Here is a 24,089-nt window from a genome sequence, read left to right on the forward strand (position 1 = left end):
AGGGCAATTGGGGTTAAGTCACATGGCTAGTAAGTACTAAGTGTCTGAGGCTCGATTTGAACTCAGGTCCTCCTGACTTTAGGGCTGGTGCTCTATTCCTTGAGCCACCTAGCTGCCCCATAAGGCATTTCTGATGAAATAAGAGGTCTTTAGGTCTCAAAGATGCACACCCTTTGACCTAGCAACACCACCTCTATGTCTCCCAAAGAGAAAACAAAAAAGGGAAAAGGACCCACATGTACAAAAATATTCATAGCAGCTTTTTTTGTGGTGGCAAAAAATTGGAATTTGAGTAGATGCCCATCAGCTGGAGAATGTAATGGGTATTATTGTATATGAATGTAATGGAATACTATTGTGCTATAAGAAATGATGAGCAGCAGGCGGGTTAGGTGAAGCAGTGAATAGAGCACTGGCCCAAGAGTCAGGAGAACCTGAATTCAAATCTAGCCTTAGACACTGAGCACTTACTAGCCATATGACCTTGGGCAAGTCACTTAACCCCAACTGCCCCTCCAAAAAAAAAATGAGCAAGCCAATTTCATAAAAATATGAAAAGACGTATATGAACTGATGTTGAATGAAGTGAACAGAACCAAGAGAATATTTTATATAGTAACAGCAACAACTGTGCAAATGATCAATAAAGATTGACTTTAGATCATTGCATTGTGAAGAAGAGCTAAGACAATTCCAAAAGACTCATGATGAAAAATGCTGTTCACATCCAAAGAAAGAACTATGGAGTCTGAATGCTGATCAAAGCAGACTATTTTCACCTTTTTGTTTTTTTCTTTCTCATGGTTTTTTCATTTTGTTCTGATTCCGCTTTTACAACATGACTAATATGGAAACATGTTTAACAGGACTGTACATATATAACCTATATCAGATTGCTTGCTACCATGGAGAAGGGGAGAGGGAGAAAAATTTGAACACAAAATCTTGCAAAAATGAATGTTAAAAACTATCTTTACATGTAAATAGAAAAAAAAATAAAATACTATTAAGTGGGGTGGGGGGAAAGGGGAAGAAAAAAAGAAAAATAGGCCTTTTAGCAAGGCAGAGATATCTTAACCAGCATCCTTTGAGGTAGACAATAAGGGACAAGCCTGATCAAAGTATAGCGATAACTAAATGGACACAAAACTACTGGAAGGGGTAGGGAACCACACAGATTGCTCTTTTAACTATTCTTGGCTTACAAGGGAGTGGGGATGAGAAGCACCAAGATTTAATGAAGAACAGCGGTTAGCGAGAAGCCCACACTACAGTGAGATCTGGCAGGTCCTTCCATCAGGTATCCATTTCAACCCCAATTCTCTGAACCCTGGCAGGCCACAAAAGGCTTTATGCTCTAGTAAACTGAGCCCTGTGCAGTCAAGCAAGGTGTAAAGGAGACCTGAGCTGAGAAACACAGTAAGCAGACTGTGGTTGTGGGTATCCTAATATAAATGAGGCAAAAGTGTCTGATTGTTTGACAAAATACATCACCCATTCTTATTAAAAATACTAGAAAGCATAGGAATAAATAGATGCTACTTATTATTGTAAGGAAGACTATGTAAAACCATCAGCAAGTATTTTATGTAATGGGGATAAGCTAGAAGCATTTCCAATAAGATGGGGGGGTGAAACAATGATGTCTACTATCACCCCTGTTATTCAATATGGCACTAGAAATGTTAGCTGCAGCAATAACAAAAGAAAAAGAAGGTGAAAGAATTAGATTAGGCAAAGAAGACACTAAGCTATCACTCTTTGCAGATGATATGATATACTTAGAGAATCCTAGATAATCAAGTAAAAAACTACTTGAGATAATAAATAAATTTAGCAAAATTGAAGGATATAAAATAAACCCACATAAATTCTAGGCATTCCAAAATATTTCTAACAAAGTCCAACAGCAAAAAGTAGAAAGAGAAGTTCCATTTAAAGTCGCTGTAGACATTATAAAGTATTTGGAATTCTACCTGCCAAAACAAACCCAGGAACTATACGAACACAATTACGAAACACTTTTCACACAAATAAAGTCAGATCTAAATAAGTGGAAAAATATCATGGTTAGGTAGACCTAATAAAAATGACAATTTTACCTCAATCTACCAAAAAATTATTTTATAGAGCTAGAAAAAAAAGTACAAATGTACATACCCTTTGACCCTGTAATACCACTTCTAGGGTTGTTTCCCAAAGAGATCATACAAATGGGAAAAGGACCCGTATGTATAAAACTATTTATAGCAGCTCTTTTTGTGGTGGCAAAGAATTGGAAATCAAGGGGATGCCCATCAATTGGGAAATGGATAAATAAGTTGTGGTATATGAATGTAATGGAATACTATTGTGCTATAAGAAATGAGGAGCTGACAGACTTCATAACCCAATAGACTGATGCTGAGTGAGAGGAACAGAAAACCAGGAGAACTTTGTACACAATTACAGACACATTGTATCTGTGATGACTGACTTTGATAGACTGGGCTCCTCTCAGCAATGCAAGGTTAAAAGACAACTCCAAAAGACTCATGATAGAAAGGGCTATTCACATCCAGAGAAAGAACTACAGAGTCTGAATGCAGATTAAAGCAAACTACTTTCTCTCTTTTGTGTTTTGTTTTGTCCCTTCCTTCTCATTGTTCACTCCATTGGTTATAATCCTTCATTACAATTTGACTAATGTTTAATGTGAAGGTATTTGTAGAACCTATATAGGATTGCAGGCCGCAAGAAAATTTATAACTCAAAAGCTTGTGGAACTGAATGTTGTAAACTAAAAGTAAATAAAATTTAAAAAAAATATATATGTCCAGGCAAATAGCATGGAAAAAAGTGTCTGATTAGATAAAGTAAGCTCCATTTTACAGAATCAGAGAATTTCAGAGCTGGAAGGGATCTCAGAGCTAATCTTACTCCCATATTTTATTGATGAGAAAGCTAAAGCTCTTTAAAGAAAAAATTAAAAGTGATTTGACCAAAGTCACATAGCTGACCAGCACGGAGGTTATCTTGCTGCCAGTTCAATTTTCTTATCCAATAGTATGGTTTTTAAATTGTGAGGTTTTTGTTTTTTTTTTGGTCTGGGTATTCCCAACAGCCTGGTACTGTGCCTTATACCTAATCGGTACTTTAAAAAAAAAAACTGGTGAATTGATTAACAGAACCTTTGTCTTCATCTTCTACCTACTACATTAAAAAAAAAACAACTGGTCATCTAGTTGAGAGTCACATCACTCCTTCAATCTCTACCAAAACACAGGACAAGCTCTGGAAGAAATGCTTCCACTCTCCCATGGGCTATTCTGTATAAAACACCTTCCCAGTGGCTCTCTCTTAGTTTACTGGTTAAACTAAATTTCTAGCCCATACTTGCAACCAGGATACTTTGAGAGATTACACATACTTCCATTGGATAATCCCTCATCTGCCCTCTAAAGTCAACTCCAGCCTCTGGCACCTGCAGAGCCCTGTTTTAACTGGGTTTAACTTTCCTGCTGGCTCTCTGCTTCCATGGCTACTGACCTTTTCAATTTGAGCAGTGGCAATCCCCATCCACCTGCAAGTTTAGTCCAATAAAACAGATTTTTACCGGAAGCCCCTAAAGGTGTGGGGGCTGCTTCTGGTTTAACACCTCATTGAAGTTACCAGCTGAAGAACATTAACTGGAGCCATTTTGAAGAAGGGTTATTTTCCTTTGGATAAGGGCAGCCCTAGGTGGCTGCTACCTGTCCAGACCCATCAAGTATATGAATCAAATCCCTTTTTGTTAATGCTGTTAAAAATCAACTGGCATCTCTATAAAGCCTATACCCCAAAGAGATAAAAGAAAGAGGGAAAGGGCTTCTTTGCACAAAATATAATAGCAATTATTTCTGTAGCAGCCACGGAAGTTGAAAATAAAGAGGCGCCTCACCTATCGGAAAATGGCTAAACATATTATAGTAAATGAATGTAATGAATTTTATCGTGCCATAAGAAATGGATAGTTCCAGAGGAAGCCAGGAAGATCTCTGTGAAGTGAGGCAGAGATAAGCAGAAGAAGAATTCACAAAATGACAACATTAAGGGAAAAAAAAAACCATCTTTGAAAGACTTCAGAACACAATCAATATAAACCAGGAGTCCAGGACGGAAGGTGAAGTATACTACTCATCTCCTACCAGAGAGAAAACAGTCAAAAATTACACAATGAGATAAACATTTCTGGACATGACAAATGAGGAAATTTGTTTTGCTGGACTATATACGTATTTGTCAGGGGGACAAAAGGGACTTGAATCATCTTACACAGTAGGTAACTAGTCCATATTTCAACAACTTGTATTGGACCAAGGGCTCTCTTGGTGCCAAATCTAGGACTCTTCTTAAAAAAAATCATAACTATAGTAATTTATTTTTATGAGATTTATTATCTCTTTCCTATTTCTTTCCCCTCACAGAACAATTTTTAAAAACCTTCGCAATAAGTACAAATTCCAGCAAAACAAATTTCAACATTGGCCAATGGATTGTGCATATTTGTCATAACAGTTTATCAAGGAATTATTGTTAAATTGGGAGGTGGAAGCAGGGGGAGGAAGGAATAATAGCCGGTAATAAATAAAATCTTATCATAACCCAAAAGAGGATGAACTGTACTAAAACTAAATTAAATAAACATTGTGTACCCAGAAGCCAATATCTATGAAAATTCAGGAGATACTTTTCTCTCCCTCTTCTCCCTTAACCCTCAAGTTCATTCACCTGTTCAACATGTTTGTTTATTCATGCTTTAGTCCCCCGTCATATCTAATATCGAAGCTCTATAGCTAAAAGGGACCTTAAGCCATATAGTCCAATGCCATCATTTTCCAAATGAGATGTTGAATGACTTGCCTAAAAGTCACCCAGCTCTCCTGGGTCATTTCCTATTAACTAAAAATATTTAGTCCAATTTTTAAAGCTTTAGAGCAACAAAGCTACAAAATGAAGACTGGGCATATAGAAATAGTTTAGTGTTATAATCAAATGAAATTTACAAAGTAGTGTGACATTTAATGATATGGTTAGTGGTTACTGTTCTGAACTAGACATAAATAGTGTGCGGTTCATGTTGTGGGCAAATCTCTGGGCCTCGGTTTCCTCATCTGTAAAAGGGGGACACTGGACTAGATGGCAGCAGCACTGAAGTCTCTCTAATATTCTCATGTATTATTTTGTATTCTAGTGATCAGTGTGTATTGTATCCATATGCTATACAGTAAGCTAAAAGGGGGAAGGGACACAGTTGATACTTAATGTTTGTTGAGCATCCCCTTATTTTTTCCTACAGGGTCTAAGAGGGAGGAAAAAGAAGGGATCATTTTCCATGCATGACCATTTTCACTCCATCTGTTTCCCATTACTGTCAGCCCTTCTGAGCATTTCTAAGGGGTTTTATAGCCATGTGCTTACTTCACAGCAGGGGGAAAGAGTGGAAAAAGTAGGTGTGTTCTCTTCCAGTTTGCCAGAGGGTGAGGGTGGGAGTGGAGAGGTCCAAAACAACAGGTGGTAGCAGTGGAAAGGGAAGCAAGGGGACAAAAGTCTGGAGTTTAAAAAAAGAATAGAGGGACTGGGAATTCTGCCAAATTAATAAATGTCCATGGAAACCATGACCAGTTAAGTTGGGGTGAGTTCAGGGAACAAGATGATGGGTCAGATATTTTTTTGGTACAAACACTGTCATACAGTGTTAGCTAATGGTGTGGTGTTTAGCTAATACCTATGACATTATTAGCATTTCTGGAATATTAAGGTTTAAAAAAAAAGAATTTTGTGGGTTGGCCCTGGAACCAGACAGAACATTGTTTCAGTATGCATCCATACCTAGCATCTGAGGTTTAAAAAAAAAACCCAAGATCTAACAGGAACTTTAAAAAAAAAAAGAATTTGTAAGTTAGGGACCATTTGTAATCAAGAAAATAAAGAGGCAATATCCTAAACCATAGGAAGCGGAAGAATCAAGAAGGTAAGGAAGCACTGATCTTTCTTGGAAAAAAAAAAAGACTAAAACCAGTTTGGCTCCCCCACCCCCAATCCTATCAGGCATAACACAATTTACAGCTTAATTTTTATTTTAAAATATGCCTCCCATTAGTGCATTCCAAAGAAGAACAAGATGAACATAAGCAGAGGCAAATCTTTGAAAGGAAATCAGAGAAATGCTGTTTAATCATAAAATGATTTTTTAGTATTTTCAATGAAGCAAGGCTTCAGCTTATGTTTTTAAACTGTTATTTCCCCACATTTTCCTGCTGATGGTGGAGAGAATCGAATTCTACTGTCCCACGTCTCTTTTCTACAGAAAGGAGCACTATCCACCTGCCATGAGGAACAGACAAAAAGTACAATGGCAAGCTCAGACTGAGGGTTCCACACAAGCTGTGACACAGGACCGTAACTCCACCTTCACATGTGAGCCAAGGAGTGAAGCACAAAAGATGCCCATTTTTTAAAAGCCAACAAAAAGTTAAAATAAAGCACGGGGGTCCCAAACAACTCAAGCTTTCCCAGAATGTGATTCAAATGAGAACTGAAGATACATGCCTCCTCCCACCCAAACCCCCTTCCAGTCTTCTATCTTGGATACTCCTCACCCACCTATCCATCCACCCAAATAACTCTTAGGTCCAACCACACTGGCTTCTTTACTGTTCCTGCAACAGATGCTCCATCTCTGGACTCCAAGCTTTTTCACTATCTATTCCTCATGCATGGAATGCTACCCTCTCTTCATCTCCACACCTCCTGACTTCCTTCAAGTCCCAGATAAAATCCCACCTTCCACAGAAATCTTTCCCAATCCCTCCTAGTTCTCGTGTCTCCGCCTCCTCTCCATTGATCATTTCCTATTTATTGTGTATATAGCTTGCTTGTGCGTGTTGTCTCCTCCATTAGATTATGATGTGAAGGAAACACATGCTCAGTATTAAAGTACTTTGGGATAATACAGAAACTTCTTCATCTCCATGATGGCAAAGGGCAAAAAGAACAGCCTACTCAATAGGCCTTAAAATGAATTACTCCACCTTCTGACACTCTCTTTCCATCTCTCAGACTTCTTATCATGGGTTATCTTTTCTCCCCAAACCCTCTTTTCAGCAATGGGATTACTTGCAGCTACAGATTGTCCAAACCTGAGCCTGGACCTTAGGCCCCCGGCTGCCTCTTCTGCTCTGTTTCTTTCTCAGCACAGGTAACAAACACATCAGCAATCCCAATATCCACCTCTAGAGTTTTTTGAGTTCTTGGGGAACGTTCCTTGGTTGGTGCTGAATTGGCAGGGTGCTGAAAAGCAGCAGATAAAGTTTCCACAGCCACCAAGGAATAACCCATGCTCTGGCTTGCCAGAAGACAGGGGCCTTGAAGAGATGAAGAGATGAAATGATGATGAAATGACTCTTTCTCTTTAACATGGTTTGGGATTTTAATGTTTTAAGAATCAACCTCCCAGAAGAGTATAAGAGCAAACAGGAATCACAAGTCACTGTTTTAAATATTTGTCCGTGAATGCTTATGAGCCTTAGCTGTCCTATACTTGACCCACCTTGAACACTGAGTACCTTTCTAATCACTTTTTAAAGAGACTCTAGACATAAGCCAGCAGTACCAGAAGGAACTCACCAAAGAAAAGTTCCAGGGTGAGATGGTGGCTGGGGCATCATGGAGAAATCCACAGAGCGTCCGTCAGAAGTGGGCTAGGAGGGAAATGAAGGCTGGCAAGATTGAGCCCCTTCCCAAAAGGAAAAGTAGTTCGTTAGATCTGAAACAATGTTTTTGGCAAATTTGGAAACTCCTTTCTTCAGTCTCAAGAAGACAATCTACTAGGAATGTCAGAAATACAGCTGCAGTCAACTTTTATTCCTCACAGTTATTTTGTGACTAATAATTTGGAAGACCCCGTTGCCCACAACAGCTTTTCAACAATGCACATGATACTTTAAAGTTAAAGGTCCCCAAAACCTGGAAAGTTACAAAACAAATATAAACAGGAAATCAGCCTCCTCCTACATTAAACAAAGCTTATGTAAACCTTAAGGGGAAAGATATCTAAGCAAACACCAGAAATGTGATTCCTAAATGCAGGAAAAAAAAAACTATTAGTTTGTACAGTCATATGAAGATGTAAAGATGAATTATTCATCTGTCCCAAACTGCCCTAACCAGAAAATAAAATATGTGAAGCCAGTTATCACTGGCACACACTGCCCCCCAACCACCTCAGTGCTCACATGAATTCCTAGAGGGGACAGGGAGTTTAGCAACTATCAGGGAGCTCTATATCCCTAAACTTACTTAAACTCTCAGCACTCCTCATCCTCAGCAATGATAAAGTTTAGAGGAAATCACAACTACTCTGGGCCTTAGCTTCATCATCTTGGAAACAAAAGGGTTGCTTTCAAACTTTTTAGTCATGAGACTCCTTTTTTACACATTTTTAAATTTCTAAGGCCCTCAAAGAATTTTTGTTTGTGTGGGTTTATATTTATCAATTCATTTACATTAATATTAATATAAAAATGGTTTTAACTTCATGGACCCCCTGAAAGGCTCTTGAGGAACCATAAGAGTCCTCACTGAGAACTGGCTGGCCTATACAGTTCTTACCAGCTCTAAGCTCCTAAAATCCTAGGATTGGGGGAAAGGGACACTGGAAATAAAGGTAACTCACCAGGAAAAATGCTGTTGCTATTCAGTAGTATCTAACCTAGAATCTTATAAGAACCACCCAGTAGATTCCTACACCCAGAATATCCCTGGATATTCATCCTGTAATCAAAGTCATCAGAGACTCAGAGTTGAAAGGGGTGTACTTAAAATAAATAGAACTACAAAAGCAATGAAATATTGAAATACAGGTCTCAAAAAAAAATTTTTTAAACCCGAAAATAAGTTCATGAACCTCAGGTATCTGATCTAAAAGAATGGTGAGGGGGTCTGAGGGTCAACCCCTTCCATTATCACATCACTCATCTACTCCAAACCTGCATTTACTTCTGACTGAAATCACAGCTCCTGATATTAAAGAACCTCCATAATCAGGCTCAAACCTTCCATTCCAGCCTTGCTTCATATTACTTACTCCCCCTTTCATGTGGTCTACATTTCAGCCAAGCTGGATTAAAGAACCAGTGTTCTCTCAAATGGTAGTTGTTCCATAAAGGTTTGTTGACTTGAATTCAATTTGGGTTTTTAAAGTGTATTTTGAGAGAAGGGTGGGCCTGCAAGGGCTGCCTCTCAAGGTCTAGCCACAGTCACACCCCCATCCACACCTATGCCCTCAGACCCCCTCACCCTTCTTCTAGATCAGATACCTGAGGCTCACAAACTTATTTTCTGGTTTTTTAAAAAATTTTGAGATCCATATTTCAATATTTCATTGCTTTTGTAGTTCTATTTATTTTAAGCACTTAAAACCACTACTCTGACAAAGGCAGATTTTACCAAATTTCCAAATAGTTCCATGACACAAAAATAATTACAAACCCCAGACCCAGATGCCTTTTCAAATAAGGCACACAGAAGAGTCTCACACATACACACCAAAAAAAAATGTGTACTCCTGTCCCATGTACATTCCGAACAAATCTAAAAAGGCCTTTCAGTGTTGTTCAGTCATTTTGGTCATGCCCAACCTCATGACCCATTTGGGGTTTTCTAGGCAAAGACACTAGAATGGTTTTGCCATTTCCTTCTCCAGGTCATTTTTTTAGATGAGGAAACTGAGGCTAAAAGAGTTAAGTGATTTTGCCCAGGATCACACAGCTAAGAAGTGTCTGAGACTCTATTTTAACTCAGGAAGACTAGTCTTCCTGACTGCTGGCCCAGCGCTCTATCCACCTAGCATACTTTAAAAAAAAAAAAAAAGCTTCCACTATAAATGCAAATAGAAAAATCAAACAAGATCCAAGGGAATGTATATAGGGATTTATGCCAGTAATTTACTAGTTCAAAAATGAATATTTTTACATGATGCTATTACATGATGCAAAGAATAAAGGATATTTTACATGATGCAAAGAATAAAGACCTTTCTATGAAAAAAAATTTAGAGAAGAGAACACAATTTTTTATTTGTGGCTCCAAAGAAAAGGCGCAATGACAACCAGAATTTCTATGGCTATTTCTTCAATACAGCATAAGGAAGACTTTAGGTGTCTGATTTTCGGAGTTATGAGAATTTCCTTTCTTGCAGGCGCGGTGAATAGAGCACCGGCCCTGGAGTCAGGAGGACCTGAGTTCAAATCCAACCTCACACACTTGCCACACTTACTAGCTGAGTGACTTTGAGCAAGTCACTTAACCCCAGTTGCCCTCCCAAAGTAAAAAAAAAAAAAAAAAAAAAAGGCAACAAAAAAAGTACTGCCCATACTTAAAAATTCTTCCTGCTTTCTGTTTAGCAAAATGGAAAAGTAGTCAAAGCCAGGCTTGCAGGTTTTAAGTGATAACCAAGCTGCTATTTATGGATTATACTGACATATGAATTTTTCATTTGCAAAAAAGGAATGATGTTTAAAAAAAAGCTTAAGAAAACCTATTAAAAGGTTGTAGCTTAGAAGAGGCTCTTGAAAGCAAATAGAAGAGAACAGAACTGATTATAAAAATAATTGATGTGGAAAGTCAAAGTGAGCCTCATTTTCCTCTCAAATTACTGCTTAGCTAAACAGAAATATTAACTATGTTATTTGGCTAAGAAACATGAAAACTCTCATTCAGCAACACAACTACAGAATGTGAATTTTACCTCGTTACTAAAAGGCAACCAGGTCCAGTGGCTAGAAAGCTGGTTTCAAAGTCAGGGAGATGTTTCAAGGCCCATCTCTGATATTTTAGCTAAGTGACCCTGGGCAGTCATGGAAATTCTCAGTGCCACCAACCACTCTCCAAGACTTTAAGAAATAGAGCAGGTACCAATGGGAATTTCCTCACTGATACTCAAATAAAATCACAGGTTTAGATCAAGAAGAAAAAAATTACTATTTCTATCATATGATCTGCAACCACCCCCCCCCAAAAAAAAAACCAATCATCTCTTGAATTTCTACTGACCATCTAGTTCGGAAGATGATTAACCTATAGAAATTTAAACTCATACTCAGAAAAAGTCAGAAGCCTAATGGAAGAAATCATCATACACTCTTTATTGCTGTAAACTGACAATTCTTAACTAGGAGCATTCCAGAATGTTTTTATTGCTGTAAACTGACAATTCTTAACTAGGAGCATTCCAGAATGTGGCTATCTTAAGGGGTTATTCCCTCAAAACCTCAAAATAAAGTTATTTAGTTCACTTGAATTTTTTTAAAATCAGTGTCATGCCAGATGTTGCAAAAACCCACACAAATTAAGACAGAACATCAACTTGAAAAAGTCTCGGAATTCTCTTATAGAGGAACAAAAATGAACAAAGTTACCAAGGTAGAAAGACTCAAAGCTGGAAAGAGTTCCTAAAATTGCTTAAGAAAGAGGTGGAAGAGAAAGAAAGAGGTAGAAATTGGCTAATAATTGAAAAAAAAAAACTTCTTCCAAAATCAACAGCAGCAGGGATCTATTCACTTTGGGGCTTTGGCAGAAAACTTGCCAAGAAAGGGCAGGGGAACCAGGTGGAATCATCAGAAAGAAAACTGAACAATGAGCCTCAGGGGGGAACACCCAGGGAGGCAAATAGGTCGTTTTCCACAGAAATAAGTCAAGTGAGCCACCAACAGCAATAATCAACAAGAACAAAGGACTGAGAAGATCTTACTACCGAAAAGGCCAATTTTGCAGTGAACTGATACTCATTTCTTTCACGTCCAAGTTAATAGTTAGAAATGTACAAAGTATGGGCTGGTCTGTTTCTTAGTGGAGAGTGAAAATTCAGAAGACTTGTTTCTCAATTCGCCTGGTAATTATGGCAAGTGAAATATTTCTTGAAAGAATGAGAAGTGCTTCAAGGTAAAAATAAAGAAAAGATCTAATGAGGAAGGAAGAAATCTAGCCTGGGTTGGGCAATGGGAAGGAGATGGAGAATGTTAAAAAAACAAAAGAGAAAAGGGAGGACCACTGACCATCTGTAACTGAGAGGTATGAGATTTTTCTCACAGAAAGGCAGCTAAACACTATTAAAAGAAAAAAGTTTATTCAGTAAAGGTGGGAGGAAAAAACAATAATGGTCAATGGTCAATCTCACTGATCTGATAGTAACTATCTTCTCATGGTATATTTCTGATTCCAAGCTGTGAATTCTAACCACTGCACCACCCAGATGCCCAAGGTAAGATTTACATATGGTCTAAAAAGATGTGGTTCTTAGGTCTCTTCCTCCCCTTTTCTGTCTCCACCACTACCACTGCAGAAACGGCAGAAGGCAAGGTAGAATCAAGGACCATTTTCCATTTTTCATTGTTTCAGGGCTTATCACATTCAATAATTCATTACCAAGCAGTCAGTACTTAAGACTACGCTGCTCCACTTAGCTAAGAAGACTGTTGCTAAGACCCTGTTCTAAACCTTTCCAGCATGGGAGAAAGGGCCAGGGTCTGCATTTTGCTGGCACTGCCTCCAAGAACCCTGGTCACCACAGCACAATGGCAATGGGATAAGGCAGAGGACTAGTATTTAGTGGGTTTTTAATCTACTTAATGGATTAATGGTTAATATTAAGTAAGACATAACACTGGGTGACAAATGCTTGCCAAAGATGTCTGTGATGGTGTATATCATGGAGTAGATCCGTATTACAGAGCCTAAAAGGAAAAGGTATTCCCTACCTTCAGGGTCTTTCAGGGGCTGTGATATATGAATAACATCAAGCTGATTATATCAAGCTTGGAACATTTCTCAGCCTCTTAAACGATATTCATAATCACTCAAGAATTCAGTCTCATTTTCCACACAGGGAAAAACAAAGAGATGAAAAATACCTGCTTTCCAAACTATAGCATGCATTTTGATAGTCAAGCCACAGAGCTGATCCATCAGTATGCCCAGAATTGGGTAGGAGAATGGAATGGACTGCTTTTAGGTAATTAATTACAATTCTTTTAATGATTCCAAGGGTCTCTCTGAAATAAAGACCCATCTTTTCTAACATCAATATTCTGGTGGTGATGAACAGCATGGAATCACAGTTCTGACAGACTGACACTCAGAGCACTCAAAGGGGACTGGAACTGTGCATAGTGGTCCACACCTTTGGAATTCTAGACACAGTGGGCTATACAGATCAGGCGTCCAACTCAGCATTACTACAGTGGAGTCCCCCAGGGCTGTGTAGAAGAAATGAAGGTAACAGATCAATGAACAGGCATTTACTAATAGTTTCACTATGTGCCTGGCACTGCACTTCTGGTGGTGGAGAGAATGATCTTTGGACTGGAAAGGACAGAACAAAAAGGATCACTATTACTAAAGAGCTGAAACACAAGATCACTAAGGGGTCAAGTTACTAAGCCAAAATCCTAGGATACATAAAGGGCTGGATACTTAGGTGCCCCTGGTGATCTTTTTAAAGGAAAACCATAGTTCAAAAACCAGAAGTCTAGACTTAGAGACAGAGTGTCCACCTGCATGAATCTGAGTCACTGTGGGCATCATTTTTCTCATGTGCCAAATGAGGGGCTTGGACCAAGAGGGTTCTGATAGGATTGTGAAGAACACATGTCTATGGAGAAGGCCTGCCCTGATTTTTAGAATCTACAACTACAGGCCAATAAACACAACTTTTAGAATTTTCTAGAAATCAGAGATTATTCTTTAAGGGAAAGTCTGAATAACTAGAAAACAAAGTGGTGATCTCAAAGAGTACATACAGCTTCCTCAAGAACAGGTCATGCCAGATTAAACTCATTTCCTTTTCTGATAGGGTTACTAGACTGGAAGGTCATAGGAAGGTTATGTATGTAACAGCCAGATTTTAACAAAGCACTTGATAAAACCTCCCACTTATTCTAATTAAAAGGAGAGATACAGGTTAGGCAACAGTTCTGTTGGATAAACTGACCAGCTGAATGGTCAGACCCAAAAGGCAGTGATTAATCATATGTCCACACAGAAGGACTCCAATAAAGCACTCCAGGATCTGCCCTTTGCCCTGTGCTACTTAGCATTTAATCAATAGTCTGGATAAAAACATGGATAAAAGCATGGCCATTGGCATTCTCAGATGACATAAAAATGGGAGAGAGAGCTTAATACAAGGAGGACGGAGTGAGGATCCAAAAAAAGATCCTGACAGGCAGCAATGTCAGACCAAATCTATCAAGATAAAATCTAATCTGTAAAACCAAAAGCTATTTTCCAATTGATTAGTACTTGAGGGATATGAATAAAAGAATTGCAGATTATTAAACAGCCATCAAAAAGAATGCTCCAGACCACTGACAATAAGAGAAATAGATGCAAAATAAATCAAATCTGAGGCTTCATCTCACATAGCCAGCAAAATGGGAAAGAAAACAGATGAAAATCTATGTTAGAGTAACTGAAGAGACAGGTACACTTATGCATTGCTGCTCTAACTGGCATTATTCTGAAATGCAATTTAGAATTACGTGAGTAATATCTATGTCCCCCAAGGAAATCATTGCCGAAAAGAAAAGCATCCATGTGAACCAAAATAGAGCAGCACATTTTTAGGGTAGCAAAGAACTGGTTACAAAGTAGACGCCTATCAACTAAGGAATGATGGGCAACTGGTGGTGCACGCATGCTATGCAATACCAGTGTGCTATAAGAGTCACGTGATGAATACAGAGAAACATGGAAAGATCTACATGAAGTGGTAATGCAACGAGAAAAAAGCAGAGCCAAAAAAAGGTGGTTTTTATATGTGTGTGCATACACACATGCATAGTCATATGTACACACAGTGACCACAACAATGTAAATGGAAAGAGGAATCACTAAAAAAAAAAAATCAAAAGTGAATGGTGGTACATGAATGTAGTAGAATATTATAAGAAATGCCAAAGATGATGAATTCAGAAATATAGAAAGACTTCCAGGAAATGACACAAAGTGAAGCACAGACATGAAAACAATATATACAATGACTAAAATAAGGTAAATGGAAGGAATAGCCACCAAAAACAGGTGGAACAATGTATAAGAAAAGTTGATCCCAAAGAAGAAAAGATATGAGAAGACACCTCTCCCCACTTTTTTGCAGAAGTCAGGGGTCTAAATATGTGGAATACTCCATATATCAGGGATCTTTCTGGAGGCAATAATCAGTTTCACATCCTTTTTTCTTTTCTTTTTTTTTTTCTTTCTGGAGAGGGGAAGGCAGGGCAATTGGGCTTAAGTGACTTGCCCAAGGTCACATGGCTAGTTTTGTGTTAAGTGTCTGAGGCCTGAATTTGAACTCGGATCCTTCTGACTCCACTGTTTCTGTTCACTGCACCACCTAGCCCTCTTGCCTTTTTTCTTTTTAAAACTCTTTTTATAAGGGATGGCTCTTTGGGGATGTCATAAGAAGGGAAATCTAGGTGATATGTAAATAAATATCAATAAAAATAGACAAAATGGTGGCAGAGTCAAGATGGTGGAGTAGAAACAGGATCTCCACACAGCTCCAGCTTCCATCTTCCCCAATCCATGTAAAAGGGGACTCTGAACAAACTCTGGAGCTACAGAACCCACAAAATGACACAGAGAAGCTAACCTCCTGCTGAGGACAGCCTGGCAGGGCCAGCAGGAATTGGCCAGCGCAGCGCTCTGGGAGCCAGCCCAGCTCCATGATGAGGTTTTAGCCCCAGGGTGGGCCTGACCACACATACGTGAATGTATATATATGTTTACAGGTATACATAGATAGAGGGCACAGGACCAATTTAATAGGAAGGGATGATACTTAAAAGGTGAAACTAAGAGGTGAGAGAGGAATATAACGAGAGGAGATGGAGAGAGACAGAATAGGGTAAACTATCTCATATAGAAGAAGGCAAGGGAAAATGGTTACAATGGAGGGGAAGAATAGGAAGGCAAAAGGGAATGGGTCAAACTTATTCTCATCGAATTTGGCTCAAGGAGGGAAGGACATACACACTAAACAGGGTATCTCACCCTACAGGAGAGTAGGGGGGAAGGGGATAATAGAAGGGAGGGGAGGCTGGGGGGAGGGAAGTTGGAAGCACCCACTTTTGAAAAGGGACAGGATCAAAGCAGAGAATAGAACAAGTGGGAGGTGGGATAGGAGGGAGGGAAATATAGTCGGTCTTTTACAATATATCTACTATGTACAATCTATACTGAACTGCTTATCTTCCCAGTAAGGGTGGGTGACTAGGGGAGAAGGAAATGAATCTGGAATTCAAAGTTTTAAAAATCAAATCTTTAAAATTTTATATAGACACACACACACACTATTATTAATACTATTTTACATGTAATTGGGAAATATCTATACAGGCATTGGGGCACAGAAATCCACCATGCTGTACTGGAAAAGTTGAAGGGGGTATGGGAGAAGATATGGGAGAGCAGACTGGAGGAGGGGATATCCTGTGGGATTGCTATTTTGGGGCGATGGGTAGGGGAAAAATGGGGAGAAAATCTGTAACTCAAAATCTGGCAGAAATGAATAATATAAATCAGAAGTTAATAAAGTATTTGAAAAAAATGAAAAAAATAGACGAAATGTAATAGGAATAAATATAAAGAAGGTATGAGTAAGATAACAATCTATCTGAAAAAGAGCTGGGATTTTAGTGATCTAAAAACTCATAAAAACCAATACTGTGATATAGCAGCCAGGAAACCTAATAAGATACCTAGCTGCATTGACAGAAATAGAGTGTCCTGGAATAGGGAGATAATGATATAACTGCTATGCCCTGCTAAGTCCAGATCTATACATACTATCTTATTTAGTTCTTTGTAACATAGTTGAGGAAGGATCTTGATAACCTAGAGATTATTCAGAGAACAGATATCAAGATCACAGCATAGAGCATCAGTCAAGGAATGTGAGGGATTACACCTGGTCTCCTTTAGCCCCACAGACCAGAAGCAACGGATAAAAGTGGCAGAGAAGCTGATTTCCTTTTGGTGGTAACATGTCTACCCAGAAGGGAAATGGGCTGCCCCTGGGGAGAGTGGGCCCCTGCTCACTTGAGTTTTTCAGGCAGAGACTAGAAAAATCACTTGCTGGGGATATTGGGGGAGGGAAGTGTCTGTTCAGCTATAAGATTCCAATTATGAGATTTGATGGGGGGGGTGGATCAACATTTTCTCTAACCACAGTTTAAGAGTAAAATGAAAGTGGCTGGGTTTGTTTTTTTTTTTTGTACACCTGCTTGTTTATAAAGGAATAAAATATCCTCCAAGGGCAAATTCCTCATATTTTATAAGTTAAGATAATTTTTCATTTGTTTCTGAAGTTACTGCTCTGCTGTAAAATGCTTCATAAAGTTTCCATAAAGTATTTTATGACTTGGACATTTTGTTTTCCTAGGAGCTTATCCATTTCACATAAATAGGTTTTAGTTCAAGGCCCCACTTCACACCAATATGGATTTTCCTTGTTTTTGGTCTATGGAGACCCTTTTAATAGAATTTCCCAAGCCATCTGAAGCTAATCTAGCCACTTGCTTGCTAAATTTAATCTTCCCCTATTTTTATGAGCATGGACAGTTTTTCCTCAGTTCCCTCTTCCTAATAAAACTTGGCAAGAAAGCCTCCCCAGTAAATCAACTGATAGGTAAATTCAAGATAAGAGATAAAAATCCCCAGCATGGTCTCAAAGAACTTTGAATAAAAGGCAAGCCAATTGTTTCAGCTTTCCACAACAGACAACCTCTCAGATGTGATGCCTTTTGTTGTCAGAGGCATATCTCTCCTCCCTGAAGAGGACTGGGGTGGGATGTCAAAGGAAAAAAAAAATACTGGGATATGCTCTTAGGATGTCAATACTACTTCAAAACTCCAGGATTTCCAATTCTACATTCGCTTCTCAAAAAGATACCTGTGAATTTAGTGGAAAATTAGCTCAATTACCAAACTCACTTGGCCATCCAACACTTTTGGCCATGAATACATTATTTTTAAAAAACCATAAATAATGCAAGGGGTCTGAAAACCCACCCTCCCCCCAAAAAAGTTTTTAGACCACTTTAAAGGGAAGGTGGAGAAAATTTAGGAGCAAGATAAGATTAAAGTAAGCCTACTGCTATTCTGAGAAATAGCTGCACGTGGAAGATAAGGTGGTGTAAAGATATAATTTAAAATGTTTGATTTCATAAATAATATGAATATTATTTATGAATAAATAATAATTAGAATAAATAAATATTCTCTTCTTTTGGAAGAGAAAATAACACCAGTTATCAGGCCACAACACAATAGGGAAATTGAGGAAACACCAGCTTAAGCTATAAATTATATGTATATCTGACAGAGGGATGAGGATATTTTCCTTCCTTTTAAAATAAAAAACATAACTGTTAAATGTAAACCAAAGCAAGTTCTAAAGATGTAGCTCCGGAGCAATGATTAAAGCTCAAACTAAAGGTATGTCCACCCAACTCAGTGCTAACCTCTCCCTGATCCATGTATTTTAACCTTAACTTTACACAGATATTGAGAGAACCAGTACTCCCAGCTTTTATTTCCACCAGAAGGGCATGCAGGCTGGACACCCTATCTCAGGTCATTCCTCATGCTTGGAACGCACATCCCTACTTACTACCTCCAACTCAGAGAGTCCCTTTTCTTCCTTTAACAGCTAGCTGCTCTAGCACCATATTGGGCATGACAACTTTTTCCTGCCAACTTCTAGTGCCTTCCCTCCCCAACTACCTTACACTTAACTATTTTATATACCTTGCTATTATTCTCTTTATATTTAGGCTCTACATCTTTTTATACATATTTACTCCATCTCTCTCCACTCACTATTTCTTCTTCCCTCCTTCCCTCTCTCTTTTTCTCTCCCTCCCTGTCTCATTCTCCTTCCTTCTGTCTCTTTCTCTCTCTCCCTCCCCCGCTTTTAGAGTAGTTAGATGGATTAGCTGCTTGTCCTGGAGTCAGGAAGACTTCAGTTGAAACCCTGCCTCAGATACTTACTAGCTGTGTAACCCTGAGCAAAATGCTTAACCTCTACCTTGGTTTCCTCAAATATTTAAAAAAGAAAATGGAGATAAAAAGAGTGCTTACCTTCCAGGGTGTTGTGAAGACAAAGTGAGATAATACTTGTAAAGTATTTAGCAGATACCTGACACAGACATAGTAGGCACTTAATAAATGCTTGTTTCTCTCCCTCCCTTGGGTAAAATGGCTTTATCCTTTGTAGTTGTGTCCCAAGCAGGGAGCACTATGCTTCTCAGCCCACAGGAGAAGTGTCTGACGGGTGACTGGTAATCATCCCTCACTGTAGTAGAAGACAGAGAACACAAGCTTTGTTCTCCTCCCCTGAAAATTCCAAACACACACACACACACACACACACGATACAGAAATACATTTCACTCAATAGGTAGGGGAGGGGGATTAAAAAAGGGATTAGTCCTAAGAAAAATAAATTCTAAGGACACACACACAAAGTTAGTTCTTTCTGAGAGAAGAATAGGAATCTGGGAGAATGTACATAAACTGAGGAATGGATGAACAAGTTATGGTGTATGTGATGAAATATTGTGCTGAACTCTTAATCAGAGTAATGACCCATCAGGATTCCAAAGCACTAATGAAGAAATGTGCTCACTACATGCTGGAAAGATGAAGGACTCAGAACGCAGAATGAAATAAATATTTTTTAGGACATGGCCAATGTGGAAATTTGTTTTCATTGATCTATACATCTTTGTAATGGGCCTTGTTTTTCTTGGGTTCTCAATGGGGATGGGAATGTTAGGATGGAAGGATGAGGTGGATCTTGACTTATTAAAACAAAGAGTTTTTTAAAAAAAAAAGAAAAATTTTGGAATTTCAATCAACACAATGACCAACTACAATTCCTGAGGACCCATGATAAAACACCTTTTGATGGGCTCAGAATGCAGATAGACAGATAGGTGTATGTGTGTGTGTATTTAATATATATATATGTAATACACATACAGAGACAATGAAGAAACTTTGTTTTGCTTGACTACAGAATGCCTGTAACAGGTTTTGTTTTTCTTGCTTTCTCAAGGGGGGGTGGAGAACGAAGGGGGAAAGATGGCTGATAATAGTTTGAAAATAAAATTTCATTTAAATTTTTAAAAAATCTACCAGGAGATCTCACTCTCCTAGCTGGGGGAGCGCAGATTAGAACAGTCCTTCCTAAATGCCTTTGCTAGACCAAAAACAAAAGTTCAAACACTACTGGGATGAGTGTCACAATCTCTTCACATAAAAATGCCTACAAGATCCAGGCTCTCTGCTCACCTTGCTAAAGTGGACTGACAAAGGCAAAAGCCTGTTTGCTTTTCTATTGCTTAGAGCCTTACCTCCCTTCTCCTCGCCTACAGAAGAAAGAACAAGTTGGAAAGGGATGCTTTCCTACAAAGAACATAAAAATAATCCCTGAGTTTTTTATTCTTTTTCTTTTTCACTTTCTACGTCCTCCAGGGCACCCCTTTCCCCCATCCCCACCCCAGAAACTATTTCTAGCTGGAACTTTTGGTGGAATAGAACTTATTTAGTCTAATTTGCAACCAAGTCTCAATTCATTAACCACACTTCCCCAAAGCAGCCCTCGAAAAACACTAGCAACCACCAGAAACTTTTTATATACCAACTCTGGGTGAGGCATCTCAGCCAGGATGCTCCCTTTTATAGGCTAGAAGCTCTGAACAAAACGTAAACAAAGAGTTGGGTCAGTCATCCTTGAGATTTAAATTAGTTTAATTAAATCACTCCAGTTGGCACGTGCCTCATCTCAAGATTAACAAAGCAGGTGGCGGATGTAAATAGAAACCTAGGTCACAGTGTGTAAAAAGTTTAGAACGGATCTTTAGGTAACTGAGGCCACCAAGTAATATGTCGGGGGAGAGAGGGCAAGGCAGGACAGAGGCACAAAGGGCCAGCTCTTTCACAGACTGAGAAGGGGCAGTGCCCCTGACCGGAGGCCTGCTTACAACAAAGCAACATGGTGGAAGACTTCCCTAGGCAGGAAGAAGAGAAGGAAGACTGAAGGTCAGCCACACGAAAGGAGAGGCAGGCCCTGAGAAAGCCCAGAAGGGACATGGGTGATGAGCTCAGCAGCAGAAGACAGAGTCTGAGGGTCTGGGAAGAAGCACACCTACCATTCCATTTTCCTCCACAGGAAAACAATGGAAAGTTCAGTCTCTTCCCACACCCCAACCCCTACTCCTACCCCAGGTGGTTTGAGTAGACAAGTTTTCAACCATAAGAGTAGCGGGCTCTCACCTGGAAAAAGCTATTTCTAATTCTTTCCTAGTGTTACTCATTTAAGAATAGTGCTATTTTAAAACCGCTTCAAAGCCAGCTGAGCCTGACATAAGTGATCTGATTAAACTAGGTGGCTAGCTACCTTAATTCCAAACAAGGGAGAACCATTGTATTATATGCCACAGCTGGGGGTAGGGCTTAGGAGCCCAGTATGGGGGATGGTATTGGGAGTTCCTTTCTCCTCCATTCCAGTGTGCAAATAAATGGTCTTTATGTCCTAGGGTACTTCCCTTTAATAGAGTTTTTAGCCCAGATTCTAGTTCAGCAAGCTAGGTAATCTTGGGCTCAAAAATTCATGGCTATTTTCCTGGCTATAACCATAAGAAAGCAACTGGGCCCAAAAAGTAAACTGAGACTATCCTCAATTGTCTCATTTGAAGTCCAGAGACTCAGCTGTGTGACATTTGGGTCATTTAGGTTGAGTTTTACCCTCTATTCAAGCTCCAACCAGTGACTCCAGGGGCCTTTGTGTAGGATCTCAGATCTCAGCTGGAAGGGCCCCTATGGGTCAGCTAGTTCACCCCCTTCATTTTACAGATAAGGTTTGGACCCAGAAAGGTGAAATGATTGAGAGTTAAGTGTCCTCGTGGATAGAGCACTGGACCTGGAGTCAGGAAGACCTGAGTTCAATACTCAGATACACAGCTGCATGACCCTGGAGACAAGTCATGTAATTTCTGTCTGTCCCAGTTTCCTCATTTGTAAAATCAGCCAACAGAATATTTCTTAACGGCCTACTAAGTGTCAGGCACGGTGCTAAGCACTAGGGATACAAAAAGAGACAAAAGAAGGTCCCTACCCTCAAGGAGCTGAGAATCTAAAGGGGAAGAAAAGCAATTATGCATACAAATAAGCTACACATGGGGGGGGGGGAACAGGAAATAATTAAAAGAGAAAAGGTACTAGAGGAGGAATTATAAAAGGTTTCCTATATAAGATGGGATTTTAACTAGGACTTGAAGGAAGTGAATCCCTCAGATAGAGACAATGAAGGCAAGGGGAACAGCCGTAGGCAATACCGGGAGTGGGCCATTGTTACTGAAACAAAGAGTAAGAAGCCTGGAAAGGCATCTGAGACAAGGTTAAGAAGGGCTTTCAAAAACAGAGAATTCTGTATTTGCCTGAAGGCAACAGGGAACCACAGGAATTTACAGGGGGGGGAAGGGGGGACAAAGGGATGGGGAAGTGTCACATGATCGGACATGCCCTCTAAGAAAATCATTTTAGTGGCTTAATAAAGAATGGACTAGATGGAGCAGAAATCTGAGACAGGCAAACCCACCAGCAGGCTACTGCAATAATCTAGGTATGAGTAATTTTTGTTGTTTGGTTGTTTCAGTCTTATCCAACTCTTCATGACCTCACCTGGGGTTTTCTTGACAAAGATACTAGAGTGGTCTGCCATTTCTTTCTCCAGCTCATTTTATAGCTAAGAAACTGAGGCACACAGGGTTAAGTGACTTGCCCAGGGTCACATAGCTAATACGTGTCTGAGCTCAGATTTGACTTCAGGTCACACACTCTATCCACTGCCACCCAGCTGCCCTTTGAAGTGTGATAAAGGGGACCTGTCTCCCAGGGTTGCTATATCAAAAGAGATAATATTTATAAATACTTTGCAAAACTTAAATTGCTAAACTGTACAAATGCTATTATTAGAAGTAGCAGAGCAAGTATTTGATGTGTGTGACCTTTCTGCTGTACCATGGGGCCTTTATGGTAAACATCCATAAAGTTGGATGTTTTAAGGTTTGCTTTACAAACATCTGATTTTTACAATTGATGGGGTACCTGGGATCTAAATCAATTTGCAATCAGGTCAGCCCTGACAATGGCAGCCCTACCCTTTAAAAGTAAAAGCATGTACCCCTCTCACTCACAGGTCCCCTAAAGAACTCTTGCCCTCTTCTTATAGAAGCATAACAATAAACTTCTACAACTCTCACTCCTATTAAGCCTGAGACCTTGAATTCTTTCCAGGCAGTTCCTGCTGAACCTAGAGGAAGCCATCCCTCATCACAACCATCCTCAGAGATAGGTACTACTATCATTCCCATTTAATAGAGGACAATGAAGTTCAAAGGGGTGACTTGCTCAGTCATACAGCTAGTAAGTGTCTGAGGTGGGATTCAAACCCAAGTCCTCCTGGTTCAACAACAGAAACTGATATGATTTTAATCAGCAGAAATAAGAAGCAGCATTAAAATCTGCTTTGCCACTACAACCTAAGGACCATGACCTTAGGACCTTAAGACCTGTCCCTATGGACAGAGACTGTCTTACTTTTCCAGTTTTACCCCCAAGGCTCAGCATACTGTAAGCACTTAATAAACTTTTTTTTCAGCCAGCATTCCAGCATTGAATCCAAATTCTCCCTTCCATACCCCTCCCACCTCTAAAATCTTATGATCTTATGACTTTCTCAGAGTCCTAATTATCCCTTCCTGGACTTACCCGTGTTTCCCTGATAATAAGACCTACCCCGAAAATAAGCCCTCCCCTTACTGTGTAAGATTCCTCTAAAATAAGCCCTCCCCCGAAAATAAGCCCTATTGAGATTGCTACTGTAGTGAAGGTGATCCCCTGCGCTACACGCTACATTATGGTACCCTCTGTATGCACTGTCCCTCCCCCAATGAAATGCACGCCGCGCTCCGAGCTGCATCCAATCAGAGCTGCAGCAGTAA

At 39.5% G+C, this 24,089-nt stretch overlaps 1 protein-coding gene across 3 annotated transcripts in view; it reads right to left on the minus strand.

Moving 5' to 3' along the window:
• SERINC5 (serine incorporator 5) overlaps nucleotides 1–24,089 on the minus strand; it is a 118,985-nt gene that overhangs the window by 86,108 nt on the left and 8,788 nt on the right. Inside the window, exon 1 of one of the 3 annotated variants that reach the window (XM_069096341.1) lies at nucleotides 19,162–19,367. The exons of the other annotated variants lie outside the window; for them this stretch is intronic. The gene's annotated coding sequence lies outside the window, so the exon portion shown is untranslated. Of the gene's footprint in view, nucleotides 1–19,161; nucleotides 19,368–24,089 lie in introns of those variants that run through there. 3 annotated transcript variants of the gene reach the window in all.

The sequence above is a fragment of the Petaurus breviceps genome, unplaced genomic scaffold, assembly GCF_028583685.1.
Source record: "Petaurus breviceps papuanus isolate PSGF00001 unplaced genomic scaffold, PetGlider_PUasm1.0 229, whole genome shotgun sequence".
NCBI lineage: Eukaryota > Metazoa > Chordata > Mammalia > Diprotodontia > Petauridae > Petaurus > Petaurus breviceps.